At 34.2% G+C, this 17730-nt stretch overlaps 2 long non-coding RNA genes across 2 annotated transcripts in view; both read left to right on the forward strand.

Moving 5' to 3' along the window:
* The window catches only part of LOC136822132 (uncharacterized), a 237764-nt gene extending 232343 nt beyond the window's left edge, over window positions 1–5421 (forward strand). Inside the window, exons 2-3 of the long non-coding RNA XR_010848857.1 lie at window positions 3954–4165; window positions 4738–5421. This is a non-coding gene — a long non-coding RNA (uncharacterized lncRNA). The remainder of the gene's footprint in view (window positions 1–3953; window positions 4166–4737) is intronic.
* A 780-nt stretch (window positions 5422–6201) lies between these two features.
* The window catches only part of LOC136822134 (uncharacterized), a 55145-nt gene continuing 43616 nt past the window's right edge, over window positions 6202–17730 (forward strand). Inside the window, exon 1 of the long non-coding RNA XR_010848860.1 lies at window positions 6202–6243. This is a non-coding gene — a long non-coding RNA (uncharacterized lncRNA). The remainder of the gene's footprint in view (window positions 6244–17730) is intronic.

Below are 17730 nucleotides of genomic sequence, written 5' to 3' on the forward strand. Positions count from 1 at the left end.
GTTATTATCCTAATCAAAAAGGCTGGAGTTAGAGCATTTCATTCAAAATAAGTCCAAAAACGTTTTGTTTTGTCTGGAATATTATCAGAATTTATTTTAAGTGTAAGCTAGCCTTTAGATAAAATGACGTAATCATTTTTCGAAGTCGAAAGTTTCTGGAACTTTTTTTTCCAATATTTTGAAGGGGTAAAGATAGCAAAAGGGTAATGTTTTTAGATTTTGAATTGTTAAATTTCTTGCTGAGTAAGTATGATGTGTTGAATAATTAAAAACTCCATCATCAAAACGATGACAAATGATAGATAAGACTAAAAGAGAAAGAGGGACAAAGGAGACACCAGAGAGGATGCAAGTGAAATTTTTCAATCTGCGGACCTAGGCGGGTGTTCGGTTATTATCAGTTAGGGTTAGGGTTTTTTTAGCCAAGACGATGTAGCAAACACAGTAAATATAAGCACACTGAGCTTTTAATTGGCTGAAATTTTTTTTTGCGTCGGAAAAACTTTTTTAAACTTTCAATGAAAATTATCCAGAGCATTTTTTATCTTCTTATCTTCTTAATCTTCAATGAAGCACTCAAAGTTTACTAAATTTAAGCACATAAAGATATTCAAGTGGAAGACTTATGGCTAAATCTTCATGATGCACCGGCCTTGCAAGTACACCGCGCGGACAAAATATTAGACGAGTGCAGCGTTTTGTTAGGGATAGGCAGGCTGGCACCCAGACGGCTGTGCACCCTCCCGGTGGTGCACCCGTGTGTGTAGTCTTGCTGGAGGAATGGCGATCATAACAGTTAGCCTAACTTGTGAGGTCTGTTCACCCCCGTGTATACTATATATGTCACTCTGCTATACAGCCTAGACTAATGTTAATTTTTCTTTCAGACAAAAGACTATAATTTGTTTACCTTTATTCCTGCAGCTTCCCAACATCCAAGCTCTCAAACTGTCAAACATCACAAGCCGAATGAAATTACTTTCGATTTCCCGTAGAAATTATGCGATGAAAAATCCGGGGGTCGAAGAATGGAATGAAGACTTTTTATTTCCAAACAAGTTATCTTTGCTTATAACGAAATATTACTTTTCAATATATTTGCTAAATATAATGTTTGATTACAAAAATACTTTACACTGAAAAAAAGTCGATTCTACTATTCTACTTAGCTCTTTGTTTTCATGTCTAACCCCCGTCTCAAAAGAAGTCCCAGAATCCCGAGATTTTTGCAGTCGGGCGTTCAAAACAAAGGCGTTTTTATTTTTCCGCCCACTTACAAATTTTTCTTTATAATAGTCATTTAAAATATCAAATTTAAAAATAATAGTATAAAACCTTATTTTTACCGTATAGTATTTCTTCTGAAACGAAAAAACAAAATATATACACTAGAAAAATAAAGAATTTACGAGTGTTATCAAGCCACCCAAAATGAACTTTCATTCGTCCGCGTCATCGAATTGTTGTATACGTCACGATCAATTGTCAACCATTGTCCAATCCCGTAAGCGATTGAAGTGCCGTCAGTAATAATCTGAGAAGAGAACAATAACATTATGACATCACACAAATAAATTACGCTGGGAAAGTCCGCGAGGACAACACGCGGTCTTAACTTTTTTCCCTCGTAAGTTTGGGGGGAAAACGAAAGTACTCTATATTTTACGTATGGGGAAGTGTAAGAAAGATTTACAAAATAGAAAAGTTTCGCAGGGTTCGAATTATAGCTTCGCACTTCGCAAAATGCGAAGTGAATTTTAGATTTAGCGACCAAAAAAGATTTTCCAACTCAAAAATGCGAAGTTAAAAAATACCTTGTGACTTTCTTCATTCGTTAATCTATTGCTTTATCTACTCGCTACTTTGCTACTTTCTTCATTCGTTTATATGTTGCTTTATCAACTCGCCACTTCGCTTCTTTTTTCACTCGTTTATCTGTTGCTTTATCAACTTGCTACTTCGCTATTTTATTCATTCGTTAATCTATTGCTTTGTCTACTCGCTACTTCGCTAGTTTATTTATTTGTTTATCTATTGCTTTATCTACTCGGTTCTTCAAAACTTCACTATACTTTGCTTTATCTATTAATCTCTTACTTCAATTCTTACTTCGCTTTTCTAGAGAAATAAATTGAAGATACTTTCGCATTTTCTTCCAAACAACATCGCAAAATACTAAAAATTCTTCGCAAACAGTAAAAGAAAAATTGCCTGCGGCGCTCCTTTTTTTTACCTCGCTTCGCTCGAAAAAGAGCGAAGCTCCTTAAATTTATAATTCGAACGCTGTTTCGTTTTGGGGTAAAGAATCAGTATTGTGAATTTAAGCGAGTTTCTATTTTGCAATTTTTCTACAGAGCCAAATAAAGATTTTTTCTATTGTTCTTGCTCGATTGCCTCTAACGATAAGTTCCGTAGTTATGAGGTTATCGAGACAAAATATGACGAATTTGCGCGGAAACGAAATTTAACATTAGTCTAGGCTGCTATAAATAACCTTGAATTTCAGAAAATCTGCAGCTGTCGTAGCCCAGTGGTATAGACTACATGTTTCGTAATCGGGAACATGTAGGTTTGAACCGGGGTAAAGTATTGAAAAGTTTCAAAAATTTTTCCGTGCTTGTCGGTGCATCATGAAGATTTAGTCATAAGTCTTGGAAGATAATTTGTTTTGGTCTCCAGCTTTGGGAAGTAGCAATATTTTTGGTTGTTTTTGATGGAAAATAGTAAGAAACTTAAGTTTATAAGTGGCATTTAGTTTTTGCTGGCTTATAGAATGGCAGGATCCTGGATGGTTTCCCTAACTGAACTTAGGATCCCATAGAGATCTATAAGGTCTGTAAATAATTGCTATAATTATCTATTTGTGAATGACAGCATTCTGTTGTGTCTGATTTCTGCTAAATTTTCTGCCAAAGTAGGGTGATTATATATATTATATTTTTTTCTTTGTATCAACTTATGATCCCAAACCCAGCTACCAGCTATTGATTTTAAGGCATTTTCATAATGATTTTTTCGATTTTGCTGTAATCATTGACAATGTCCCATTTTTACCCCACAATTTTCTTATATTTTCCAGCATCTTGGGGTAGAAATGGGACACTGTACAGTGAAATAGCAGAAGTTTTTAGACCAATTCCTCCATGTTTGCAAATAAGCCCTTGGTGTTTTGACACATTTTTAACTATTATTATGGACACCAAATTAAAAGAAATTTAATTAATTGTAGAAGTATTTCGGTTGAAAATTACAGTTAAAAAACAGTTTTCAGTGTCCCATATTTACCCCCAACATTCAATATTCTTGTATGGGGTAATTATGGAACACCTGCCTTTTCCAAAACAGGGATGTATTGTGCAGCTTTTGTAATTAATGTAATTGACCAGTCAAAACAATTTCAATAAAGTGTCCTGTAAATAATTTTTAGAATATTGCTTCTAAAATGATGAAAAATCTTTTTTCCTAGCATGAAACCTTGTGAATTATGCAAGATGTTTTGCTTGAATGAAGTACCTTGAGATTGGGTAACTTGCATCCAGTGGCTTGTCATTAAAATACAAATTTAAATCGAAACAAACCTGATGTACTAAATTTCGGTGTTTTACAATGTATATCTCCTAATCATAAAAGTGATGTTTTTAATATCATTATTTATGATCTTGTAGGATTTTTTATTATTCAACCTCGATTCTGTCGTTGGGTTGATGTAGATGTTGTAAGTTGGTCTAATATCGACATCACTCATTTAATTTCAGCACCCCTCTTTGGAACTTAGAATAATAAGCAGTTTGATGAATGAAATCGCTGATGGCAGCTCTTCTTTTTACTTAGTGATCAGAGAGGAACAATTCTAAAAATCCAGAAGGACAAAAGCTAAATTTGCCTGGAATATTTACCAGAAGCTTTAAAAAAAATTTTCAGATGTAAATATCATCAGTGCTTTTCTTTTACAGGCTAGAAAGATATAAAAAAAGAAAAAAACAGAACAACAAAATATAAATCAAATACACACGGTAGTGTGTAAATCAAAGTTAACAAAATGGTATGAGTAACATGTTTTGTTGTACCGTTCTACATATTCTTATGGATATGGAACAGGTTTTTAAAACCGTGGTACGAACACTACTTCCCTCCCCCTGCAATTGAAGAGAAAGAAAAAGATAAGGTAAGTATTTATTTCGTTATTCTGCGTTATTTCTGAAAAAAATGTATTCTCATGGCCCTATTAGGATGGCGCCTTTATTAAGTACAGAATGTTTATGAATATAATTTGAATTTGAAACAAAAAAACCTAAAAAACTTTAAACTGATTTTAATCTAACACAATATATACCACTAACACCATTTGATGCTCGAATTCTGTTTGAATCCCACTCCATGATTTGTGCTATCCTGCCTTCCCTTCCCCTGCAGAAAAGTGGCACAAATAAGATTATTAGACAAGTTGTAAAATGTCCAAAACTCATGATACCTTTATAATCCCATTAATTCTTGTGCGCCTTTTATTTCCATGCAGAAAACGTGCGCGAAAATAAAAAAAAATATCTCAGAAATTACAAGATTAAAGGCTCACAACCTTTAATCTTGTGATTTCTGAGATGTTCTATTTTAGGAGGTGCACGAAAATTAAAGGCACAAAAATTAATAGAGGCACAAAAAAAAACTGTGTTTAGGATTCAATGGTGTTGAGGTATTTGTTGTCCGAAAACTTTAATCATTTCTTTTTTTGCATTGTAGGATCCTTCAAAGCAAGATGAAGTTATACAGTCAGAAAAAACACCCCCTTCAAAAGCAGATGGTTTGTTTTGCACTCTCCAAAATAAAGATAAATGAGAATAGAGAGGAACCATTGAAAAAGTGACAACTTTGATTCTGTCCTTTTGGGATGATGTGAATTTTGATGAATTTTGTAACTACATTTCAAAAGACCCAAGATATTATTCTACACTTAGTTTCTTATGCTTTGCATTCAAAAATTTATAAATATATTGATTTTAACGTAAAGTCACCTAAATATGCCTATTCCTTAATATTAGCACAACTGATGTCAAAGTAAAAATGCTTAATTTTGTTTTTTCTTGTCACAAAAAATCTGGAATATCTTTTGTTGGTTTTGGTATTCGAATATAATGAAATCTTTCAAAATTCCATTTAAATTTTTCCTCGTCACCCATCCATGGACACAATCAAAGTTGTAATTTGGTTCCTCTATAAAAATCTATACAACACATTATATTGTTCATAATTATTGTAAATAAAGAATGACGTCATCACACAGAAGCGTATGATACAATTCGAAGAAAATTTCAGTGGAAAAAATTTGAATTTGTTGATATTTATAATTTGCTTTTTAATAGTGTAATCAAATTCTTGTAAATGCAATTATTGGATTCAAATATTTTTAATTCATCACAGTTGAAATCATAATTTTCTTTTTGTTGCCATGATATTCCCAATTGTCAATTATGATTACTTTACCAACTTTCTCGTCAAAGCCTTACTTTCCTTTCAGGTACTTATGAATTTCACTAAAATTTAATTTTTTTTTATACCATTCTCAGATCTTTCTATTGTGTTGAACCTGTCTTTTTAGGTATTATTTTTTTTCAAGTCAGCCCAGGTAGCCAAATAGTGGTCTACAACGGTGGACAAAATATATTGCCAAACCTCGATTTTTCTTGTTTCTGGTGAATAGCTTGGCCCAGACCCTCTTTTACCCCCAGTTCAATGTTGGATAAGACTTGATAAACAATAGCAAGCCTTTCCCACCTATCAACATTGCTTTTGGGGGTGGAAGGGGGATTTTTTTTATCTCAAAAGTTTTGACCAAATATTTTGACCAAATAGTGGTCTAGGCTCTAAATAAATTTTTATCGATTTTCTTACCCTATCAGTATCACTCGATTTTTCAGATTACTTGAACTTTTTTTTGAAAGTTTTGAGTCTTTTTAATTCGCTGGAATATAATTAAGCCCTTTTTGACCGTTATAGTTATAATGTCATGCGTTACATTATTTTGAATTTTATTGCATTTAGATTCTGTTTTAGTCTACTCTCGCAGCAACCCAAGATTTTTATTTAGATATCAGATAAAAAACACGTTTATGTCTTATCATAGATTATGGAAAACAGAAATAGAAAGTCAAAATTATAAATAGCGTAGCAAGTCACAAAAAGCATTTGTCAATGAAGTTGGTATGGTATAGATGACCTTTGAGCAGTTGATTGGCAATGGAATATCTAGTAAGTGAATCAAATCATTTTATACCCCTAACTTTTCTGGTTCTGTTTTAATCAATTTTGCTATTACGTTAATTTAGTTTTTTTATGAAAAGGGGATGAAATTGTTCAAAAATCCTCGTAGAAATATGCTTCTGGGAAAACAATTTTTACTTGAAAATTAAAAAAGATGGTAATATCATGTATTTTTGAAGGAAGATGCAATAGTAAGATTGATTGATTCTTAGAAAGTTAAAAGAAAATGTTTTGATGTATTTTTCAAGGAAAATGTTTTGTGTGTTTCCTTTGAACGAGAATATAATTGTGTATTTTTGAAGGAAAATGATTTGTGTATTTTTGAAGGAAAATGGTAGTTTGCCCCTTTTTAAAGGACAATTGGAAAATTGTGTTTTGAGGGCAATGGTAGGTTTTTGGCAAGGTATGTGTATTTTTGAGGGCAATGGTATTGTGTTTTTGAGTCCGGTTGGCGATTGCCGAATTTGTCCTATATTCCTTCTCCTTCTATTTTGAGTTGGAACTTTGTATTCTTGCAACACCTTTTGTCCTCCACTCCCTCTTCTCGAGCTGCATGAATTTCTTGTTGTCCTCGTTTTCAAACCGATTTCCTTGCTATAACCTTAAATATTCCATGATATTGTGTTGTTTACCTCATCGACATTTCGACATTTCATGTTCTTTGTTTTTAGATATACTTCCTTGGCCTTTGGGCCTTTAAATTTTTGCCTGTGCTACTTTTCTAAACCTGAAATCTGTTTTGAAAAGGACACAATAAAGTTATGCATCTCGAGGCTTTTTTTTTCTCTCCCACTGAAGGAACTCATGTATTTCGAAGCTTAATGCGCACTTTTGGAAGAAAACCTTTGTGTCTGTGTTTTGATCGAGAAAATTTAATTGCGTTTCATTTAAAGGATAATCTTGTAGGTGCCATTAGAACTGGTGGCTAGTCTTAAACATGTATCCGGTACCCGGTTAGATCCGCCCCAGTGGACTCTGATGAAAAAAGTTGCAAAATCGGCCTCATTCTTGATATGCGATGATGGATGCAACAAAACTATGGCATGTTATACATTTTCACAAGATTTTGACAAGACCACAGAGTTGGGATTACGTCATTTGTCATATCGGAAACACCCGAAAAACACCGGAATTTGCCCATGTGTTGCTATTTTTAGTATCACTCATGGGTCAAATTCTGTAATCTTGACTTACGCATATCAAGAATTTAAGCCCAACTCTATGGTCTTGAAAAAAAAAATTAAAGATTTCTATGAATAATGCTCCGATAAAAATTGAAATATAATTTCTCGACCCAGCAAGTTTTATTTGAGATCTCAAATTCAAACACGGTGATTTTTTTTTTCTTAGCAAAAGAGGTTAATCTTTGACTTCTGGAGATGTGGACATTGTGACCTGTCTATCTGCTGGACCTTTTGTTACTTCTTTTGACTGGTCAATATGGTTTTAGATTTTCTTCGTATTTTGCAGCAAAAATAATGCTATCATGGACTTAAAGATTATCGGGTTTGAATTGCAACAAAGATCACGAATTTCACAATACGTTTTCACCTTTTAGAGAGTTTGATCTCAAAATGGAAAAAGTTAATCTTAAGGGGATCACCTAACGTCTCAACAAGGTTTTATCTGGAAATACTTTTTTTAAGATGAGGAATAAAGATTTTTTGAAGCGATAAAAACACGTTTTTCGTGCTAATGAAACTTTTAAGCTCCTTTTGATAAGCACTCGTGCGGCCGTCGCCCTTTTTTCTCTGTACCTTCAGATTTTCTTCACTTATAGTACGTTTAAAAACTATTCATGACATCTATTGTCTTTCTTTGCTTAAAATATAAGTTCTCTGCGAGACCTTTCATTGGGGGTAAATAAACGGTTACACGCTTATTTTATAAGAATATACTTTATAAGAATATTTACGATGAAATTGGCCAAAAAAATAAAGTCAATTCTAAGAATATCACCATCATGGAATTTGGAAACTTAAAAAGCTAAAGAATGCCATGTTCAGGGAAATTATCCTGTAAATCGCCAATTTTTCCCTAGCAATGCTTTAAGTTTTCAAAAAAATGCAAAAAAATTTTTTTTGCTTGAGTTATGCATTGTATGCTAGATTTAGGCTCAATCCTAATCTAAAAATACTGTAAGAATATTTTGGGATGATTTTCCCCAAAAAAGTTAAAAATGTCCATGTTGAAATAAAAAACACCAGTCGTATAAAACAAAAAGTATGTAGCCCTGACTTAACCTTACTACCTAACTACCTTTCTTAATTTTACTTTTATTTTGGGCCATATAAACTAAATGCCTAGAGTGGATGCCTTAGGTGGTATACCCCTCCCTTTACCTAACCAAATATTATTACCCTTTCCGTGCCGATGTCAGCGTGTCAACACTTTCCATTTTCTTGCCCAAGTCGGTCATTTGCTAGCGAGCACCTCACTAAAAACCTGGATTTTTCATCTCGTTTCTTCTTAGTGAGTTCTACTTTGACGATTTTTGAAAAAAAGAAGCTTTTCAAGTGTTTTGACGCAAATTTGATTTTCCCTGCAGCAGGAGCTTCGAAAGTTAAAAAAGACGTCAAAATATCGAATGTTTAGAGCCCGGAAACATGGGCTTCAAACATTCGAAAAAGTCGCAAAGTGGAATAGACATTAATTGCGTAGAAAAAACGCGAGTGACGTCTAGTATAGGCTAGCCATTTGTCGACATGAGCATTTCGAAGATTTTGAATAGTGAGAACTTTTTAAAAATGAATAATCACTATTTTTCAATCTTCAAAAAGTTTTTTGCTGATACTTATTCGAGAAATGAAGTTAAGATCGCTCCAAAAAAGTTGTCGGCATATGCTCACATCTGGCAGATAGGTCGAACCTTTTTTATAAGGCTTCGCACTTAATCCTTTAAGTGCGACGGTCCTTTTTTTCTAAGTTTTTTTTTAAGAAAATCGCTAGTTCGAACTTTAAAGGCTTATATCTCCGAAACTAGAAGGAGCATTTTTTTTACCTTTTGGCTTAAAATGTCGCTGGAAAGACTCACTATTGAATCTTTTTTGCTTGACCATGAAGCACAATCCAGTACCTACGAGTTAGACTAAAAAATCACGATTTCTAACTCAACTAATAACTAACTGGGCATTACAGGAGGGTTTCGCAATCCTTTATAGGCCATGTCAAATATACTCGACATTGGCACTTAAAGGGTTTTGAGCTTTCGCCAATTTAAACCATAAATAACACCAAAGTCTAAATTCAAATTTAGAATTAAAATTAACTGAAGTTTGCCTCGCTTCGTGTTTAAATTGTTCGGTAGAAAACTCGTCGTCATTAAGGCCCTTATGATGATTTATGACAAATTTTATGAATTGTATACCGGGTGCGTCACAAAAAAGTTTCTCTCTCTGAACTTGATTTTCTCCAGTTCTATGAACTTAACAAGAACGAAACCTTTTACATTAAAATTAAGAAGGATAAACCTAAATTTTGAGGTTTCATTTATTAAATTTGGTTCATCATTGATCAAAAGTTATGCTCCATTGAACAAAAAAGTTACTTCCAGAAAGTTTGAATTTTAAAATTGGCAGTCACAACTATTAATAAGAATATAGAACATTCCTTAACACTTAAACACATAAATTTTGAAATTTAAACCTAGAAAGAGTTCCAAATCTGTCTGTCGTCTAACTTCATCAAAGAGCCAGTGATGGCGTAAAACAGTTAATACGTCGCTTGCAGCAAACCAACTCGTCATGTAATGTCAGAATGATACGTATCGCAAATAAACGTAAGGTATATGTTAGATGAAGCTATTTTATTTTGAAATTTTTAAGATTTTTATCTCCGGAAAATAATAAGTACTGATGTTTACCTTCTGATTACCTTTCCTGCGTGGTAAATCAACGTTTTCCTTAAAACCTCTCTATATATAAACTGTTTTATCCTGTAGGCCTTATCGGTAAACTATACAATTGTACTTATTTGGTTCGAAACTTCTACGTGACTTCAAAATGCTATTATCAGCAAAGAGTCACTTAATAAAAATATGAAGATTTTCTTTAGAGATTTAAACATTTTGAATTTAAGTACGTGCTATGATCTCTGGTACTGGGTGACGGTTATGTTTGAGAGACCGAATTTCGAAAATTTCGCCCCTTTTTTGACGATTTTACGACCTTTTAAGAGACTATTTTTTTCCAATTTACAGCCAACATTTTTTAACTTTAATCCAAATTACGGCCTCGCACTTGTCCGCTGAATATATAAGAAAGGAAGGGAAATTGCGGGAAAGGAAACGATACTTTTTAATTTAAGTAAAAGGAGCTACACGTAGTACCATTTTGAAAGATTATGATGTGTATTTTTCATACTTACATGGACCTTTTTCGGTCATCATGGCTTCTGTTATCATAAACAAGACGTCTAAAGAATTCATTTGGTTTAGACCATAGATTTATAAAGTCCGAGGGCTAGATGTCGTGCTTTAAGCCATGACAGGAAAAAAAATTGAATAACAGAAAAAATATTGTTGCTATTGTTTTCGAAAACTTGCGAAGCTTCTGATTGGTCAAGTGCTGAAATTCTATTGTAATGTCACGTGACTTAGGTAGGATTTCCCATCTAACCTCGGCACACTTTTCAGCCAAAGTACGCCGTCTAGCCCTTCGGGCTTTATAAATCTATGGTTTAGACCTGTTTTCTCTGTATTCATACTTAAGGGCTCTGACCATAGTGAATTTTTCATAATTGCTGTGTTTAAAATATATTTTCTGACTGATGTAACCAACAAAACTATGACATGTTATACATTTTCTGTTAGACAAACTATTCCTGAATCTGAAAATTCAAAAATTGCATTGGAAAAATTTGATGAAGAAGAAAATGAAGACTTTTGCGAGGAAGAGTATTTCAACTTTGAAGAGCTTAGTTTCGGCGAAGAAAAAACATTTTGAAAAATTTTCGCAGTAGATGGTGTATCTTTTACCGAATGATAAAAAGTTTTGCGGAAAAGTTTTTTAAATGCTTCTTTGTCTCGAAATTTTCAATCAATTTTCATCAATTTTTGGACCTACCCCGGTGGAGGTCCTATAAATTAACCTTTGTCCGTCCGTCCGTTAGTTACCAGCTTTTCTCGAGATTGGCTCATTAGTTTTTTCTGATTTTTTGCACAATGATGCAAAATGGCAATGCCCAAAATGTGACGGAGCCCGATTTTCGAAAAAAAAATTTTTGGGGCAAATTTGGGCCAAAAAACGGCTAAAAAACGGTTTTTTTAGACTTTTGAAAATTGGAAAATTGGAATTCTCATTAATTTTTTCTGATTTTTTGCACGAAAGTAGGGTACCATCATAGGTATAAGATGGCTCAAGCAGATTTTTGCAAAAAAATTTTGTTGGCTCAAAAAACGCATGTTTATCTATAAGAATCACTATTAATAAGCATACATCAATGTTCTTAGTCAAATTACTCAATTTTTTTATGAGATAGATGTTTTTTCTGCTCACGAGGGCTTACTTTTGAAGAATATGTGTGTATAGACAGGAAATTTGGGTTGCTTGGCGTGTTTTTATAGAAAAACTGGCCAAATTCGATATTTTTTTATAAGCACATTATCAATTACTTAGGTATTAGCTTTTCTCGAGATTGGCTCTTTAATTCTCTATGATTTTTTACACAAAGATGCATAACTATAAACCCTTGAATGTGACAAAACCTGATTTCCGAAAAAAAAATTTTTTGGGCAAATTTGGGCCAAAAAACGGCTAAAAAACGGGTTTTTTGGACTTTGTGAAAAATTGGATCATTAATTTTTTCTAATTTTTTGCATAAAAGTAGGGTACCATCATAGGTAAAAGATGGCTTAAGCAGATTTTTGCAAAATAAATTTGTTGGCTCAAAAAACGCATGTTTATCTATAAGAATCACTATTAATAAGCATACATCAATGTTCTTAGTCAAATTACTCAATTTTTTTATGAGATAGATGTTTTTTTTTTCTCACAAGTGTTTAGACAGGAAATTTTGGTTGTTTGGCGTGTTTTTATAGAAAAACTGGCCAAATTCGATATTTTTTTATAAGCATATTATCAATTACTTAGGTATTAGATTGATTGGCTCTTTCATTTTTTACAATTTTTTGCACAAAGATGCATAACTATAAATCCTCGAATGTGACGGAGCCCGATTTTTGGAGAAAAAAATTTTGGGGTAAATTTCAGCTAAAAAAACGGCCATAAAAGGGTTTTTTGGACTTAGTGAAATATTGGACCATTGTTTTTTTCTGATTTTTTGTATGAAAGTAGATAAAAGATGGCTCAAGCAGACTTTTGTAAAAAATGAATTTTTCAGCTCAAAAAAAGCATCTTTATCAATAAGAATCACTATTAATAAGCATACATCAATGTTCTTAGCCAAATTACTCATTTTTTGGAGATGTCTTTTTGCTCACGAATTCTTGAATATGAAAGAATATTTCAAGAGCATGAAATTTTGGTTTCTAAACGTTTTTTTTATAAGAAACAAACGACTAATTTTAATAGATCGTCACTATTTGTGTTCTGAATGATTGTTTAATGGTCACATCACGTAGATATCAATTATAAACGTGTTAAATGCATAATCCAGGTAGGTCCATCAAAGTATCACTTGTTCATCTGGATTTTGCTCAAAAAAACAGTCATAACTTTTGACACATCTTTTTAGAAAAGTTTTCCGCAAAATTTACAATAGTTCAATTCTTTGCGGACAGTTTGAAAAAAGTTCGCAACAAAAAGGTTAATTACCCATTAAAACTAAGCACTTTTTATAAAAGAAGGTGATTCAACATATTATTAACGTCTTTTTAAAGTTCATAACGTCATTTTTGCAATCAAGTTCTTAATTACTCTTAAGGGGTTTGATTAAAAAGTAATTTATAAAGGCAATTCTTTGTTAAAAATGTTAAAGAATCTAAAACATAACTTTTATGCTCAGATACTAAAATCAATTTTCTGACTATGGTCAGAGCCCTTAAATGCTAGGATATTGCAAAGTGTCTCATTCATTGAATATATATACAGTAGCATGGCTAAACTGTCTCATTCCTTAGGAAAACTTTCGTCTCTCTTCTTCTTCTTTCCACTTCACAACGGAACACTTTTAGTGGGTTGCAAAACTAACTTCAACTTGGGCGGTTCAGTCACAAGGTTGCGGGCTGTCTACATAATCAAACAAAGGCGAAAAAATATTTTATCCCAAAGACATAGTGGGCACCCCCCCCCCTGGATTCTGGGGGGGGGTTGAGGATTTTCAGATTTTTAAAAATAGGTGGGGGTTGGGTTGATGAGAAATTTCAGGTGGGGGTAACCCTATGTAGGTGGGGGTAACATTTTTCGGGTGGGGGTTGTCAAGTTTTCTGTATTTAACTTCGTTTGATTTTGTACTTTTTTGTCTTTTTCAACTTTCCACATACTATACTAGATAAAAATATAAACAAATGACTGTCATAAGTTCTGAAGGTTAAAAAGAGTTCATCCATTACCTATGACATATGTTTCCTAAAGGAAAAAAGGATAAACTGAATTTTCAGGTGGGGGTTCGAAGATTTTACAAATTTAGGTGGGGGTTGCTGAAAAAGGTGGGGGTTGGGCTGATATGAGATTTCAGGTGGGGGTAACCCTATGTAGGTGGGTGTGACCTTTTTCAGGTGGGGGTTGGAGTGGTGTTGCCCACTATGTTAAAGATGCGCCGAGAATGGCTTTCGGGGAATGGGAAAGTTTTTCCTACAGTAAATACCTGCACGCTTTTTTTATAAGAATATTTTTTATGATTAAATTAGCCAAAAGATTGAGAATATGGTAAGAATACCACAATCATGGAATTCGGAAATGGAACCTAAAAATGTCGTATTTTAGAGCATTTTAACATTAAATTGCCATAATTATTACTCAGCAATTCGCAAGCAATGCTAATAGGCTAGATAAAATTGCCAAATTTTTGCTTGAGGTATGTATTGTATTGCATGCTAGATTTTGGATCTTAACCTAAGAATACCGTAAGAATATTTCAGGATGATTTTCCCCAAAAAGTTAAGAATATTCATGATGAATTGAAAAACACCATTCTTATAAAAAAAATAGTTTATTTACAGAAACAAAGGTCTTCACGAAAAGAGAAATATACACCCATTCATTTGAATAGTTCACTTTATCAAACTACGTCCATGAATAATTACTGATCGAGGCCAGTTCCCATCAGCCAGGTTGGTTAAAACTGTCACCGATGACGTATATTTCATTCTCTTTTTATCTCATCATTAGAAGATCGTCATCGATATTCGAAAGCTAACGTCACCAGTAGCGTGGGGGGTCGACAAAAATTCGGGCTAACTGGGGAGGCAGTTTTAGAAGATTTTGATTTTGGCGCCCCCTCTGAAAAATCAATATCTTATTAAATTTGTATCCCTGCAACAACACGATTGTTACGGGATAAAGTTTGAAGCCGTTCATGGCTTAATTATATGGTTGATTACATTTAGCTTAGATTTGTAAAGGACGAGCGGGGCGATAAATCCGTAATAGCCCCGCTTTTTTGTAATCGCCCTGATGTAAACAAAAATTTCTATTGGTTGAAAGAAAAGTATCGTACGATATTTTAATTGGTTAACAAAATATCGTACGAAATTTTTAAGCCAATCAAAATAAGAGTCTCAGCCGAATGTTTTTTTATAGTCTCGAATGTTTTTATAAGTTTCGAAAAGAATAGCGATTGAGTGTTCTTCAATTCTTTTTTTGACCATATAATTAACGCGGAATAACATGGTATTCTTGGTGATTTTGGATTAATAACCCCTCGTTTCATTGAAAACACTTCAAAATAGCCCGAACGTAGTGAGCTAACCCCTGGGTTATTAATCCCAAATCACCCTCTAAACTATGTTATTGCTAGTACGTATGGAGAAAATGCGACAGGAGTGATTAATGGTACGATATTGATCCTAGGCCCGCCCGACTGAACGAAATTCCCGGACGGAAATTTTATTTTTTGCCTGACTACCGCTTCATTTTTTATGAATTTGTTTGGCACTATAGCAGCATGGTCTATCGAGGGGCTGGCCGGCTATCATATGTTCTCGACACCAGGGAAAACCTAAATAGCTTTCGAAGAAAAACACGATTACGATCGAATTCTTCTTCTTTTCTGATTCTGGATAAAAAAGTATCAGCCTATTTGCAAATGATAAGAATTTATTACAACAACTGATTAAAATAAGCTCCAAATAAGCAGTGAGTATTATTTTGCTTCATTTATAGCTTCATATTTTTGCAATCTGGACAGGGTACAGGAACTCACTTGTATTGAGTTTTAAGCCTAAAAATGTTCTTAAAATGTACTTATTTTCACCATTTTAGGGCAATTTTTTACCCTTTTCCTAAGAAATAGGGTTTTTCTGAGTCCACAAAGCCTTAAAATGCTCTTAACTTGTTCTTAACATTTTGGATATCGGAGCCTTATGTTCTTATAAAGTTTGTTCTGATAAAAAAATCTGTATAATTTAAGTGTGCCTAGCGACGAGTCTGCTAAATAACGCGCCTTACGCGCCCACACGCCTTCATATTTCTAACGCGCCTTCATATTTCTAACGCGCCTTACGCGCCTTACGCGCCCACGCGCCCTAAAATTTCGACGCACCTTGATAATTTGACGCGCCCTAGAATTTCGACGCGCCTTGAAAATTTGACGCGCCGTAAGATTTCGACGCGCCTTGAAAATTTGAGGCGCCCTAAGATTTCGACACGCCTTAGGGTTTTGATGTGCCTTAAGTTTTCGACGATTTTGACGGACGGAATAATGGGACCGGTATAATCATACATGGTTGGTATATAAAAGAATGCCGGTGTTAGCAAAATGATCATTTCTTAAGAGATTAGCCTAAAGTCGACCCGTTCCATTTATCGGCTGTACACTTTATGCACGCTTTATTAGTCTATTTCATAGAATTTGTGCATGCTACACGTTATTTCTATTCAATTTACAGGGGAAAATGCACAAATTTGTCCCTTCACAAAAAAACCAACTTTTTGTAATCATCTTTGACTTGGGAATTTTTGAAAAGTTTTCCATTGTCGCTGTCTTTGTTAAATGTACGTCTCAGTTCGGAAAAGAGTGATTTAAAATAATAATTTGATTACTGCAGTGACGTAGAAAAAAATTATGTACTGAAAACACGAATTATGGCTTGGTAATAAAATACTCGGGAAAAAGGTTTGTATCCTCAATCGCTCATAGAACGACACTGGGATAAGAACAACATTCTTTATGAGACATGGAGAAAACTCTGATCTTCAAATCAATCTCATTACTGTCAGTTACTTAGGTAGTGTCAAATTATCAGGGCGCGTCAAATTATCAGGGCGCGTCGATATTTTAGGGCGCGTCGATATTTTAGGGTGCGTCAAATTATAAGGGCGCGTCGATATTTTAAGGCGCGTCAAATTTTTAGACCGCGTCAAATTACCAAGGCGCGTCGATATTTTAAGGCGCGTCAAATTTTTAGGGCGCGTCAAATTACCAGGGCGCGTAGGCGCGTGGGCGCGTAACATTTTAGGGCGCGTAAGGCGCGAAGGCGCGTTAAAAATATGAGGGCGCGTGGGCGCGTAAGGCGCGTCATTTAGCAGACTCGCCTAGCGATAGTTTTTACTTTCAATCCGGCGTTTGTATGAAAACCACGCGGGTCATGCGTTTTGGATGAGAAATAATCGGCTTCGTTGAAATTTCATGAAATCAATGACGGGGTGCCATATCAGAATAAAGGTTTTAGTATGTAGCTAGAACAGCGAACTAGTCTGTTAATTAATCATGTCGGAGGGCAGAAGTCAAAAGGCGGGCGAGTATTTGCTTCAATACCCTCGTTTTGTATAAGTTTCCCATTTCCGCACTAAGATTCTTGTCATTTTTCCGGAATCTTTCCGGTATTTTTCCCGGGATAACCGGCATGAGATTGGAAAGGGTTTGTTTCCAAAGGTACGGAAAATCTCGTGTTTACTCACAAAACTACCTAACTTTCCAAAGCTCATTTTTCAACTACCCGAACTCCTGGTCTTTTTCCGCTAGTAAAGTGACAAAGGAATCTTAGTGTGGAAATATGGGAAACTTTTACAAAACGTTACGCAACGTAGGAGATCTAGGAAAAGTTTGATCGGGGGTTCTGGTTAACCAGAGGAGTGTAAAGAGATGGAAATAACAGCTTCTTTAAAACAATGGAATACGGTTCGTCATGTACCAGGTCTTTTTCTCTTAAGGGAGTTTGTTTGGGTTAATGGATTTCTTATGTTATTGATAAAAAAATCTGCATAATTAGCGTGATGTAGCGAAATCCTTTTTTGTGAGTCAAATTATGCGTAAACTCCTAAACAGTACGCGGGGCACCTTGCTCAGAGCAAAAGATACTTATATTTTACTTGAGAAATACATGAGATATTTTCCTTCTCAGATTTCAAAAAATTA

This window comes from Clytia hemisphaerica, unplaced genomic scaffold, assembly GCF_902728285.1.
Source record: "Clytia hemisphaerica strain Z4C2 unplaced genomic scaffold, Clytia hemisphaerica genome assembly, whole genome shotgun sequence".
NCBI lineage: Eukaryota > Metazoa > Cnidaria > Hydrozoa > Leptothecata > Clytiidae > Clytia > Clytia hemisphaerica.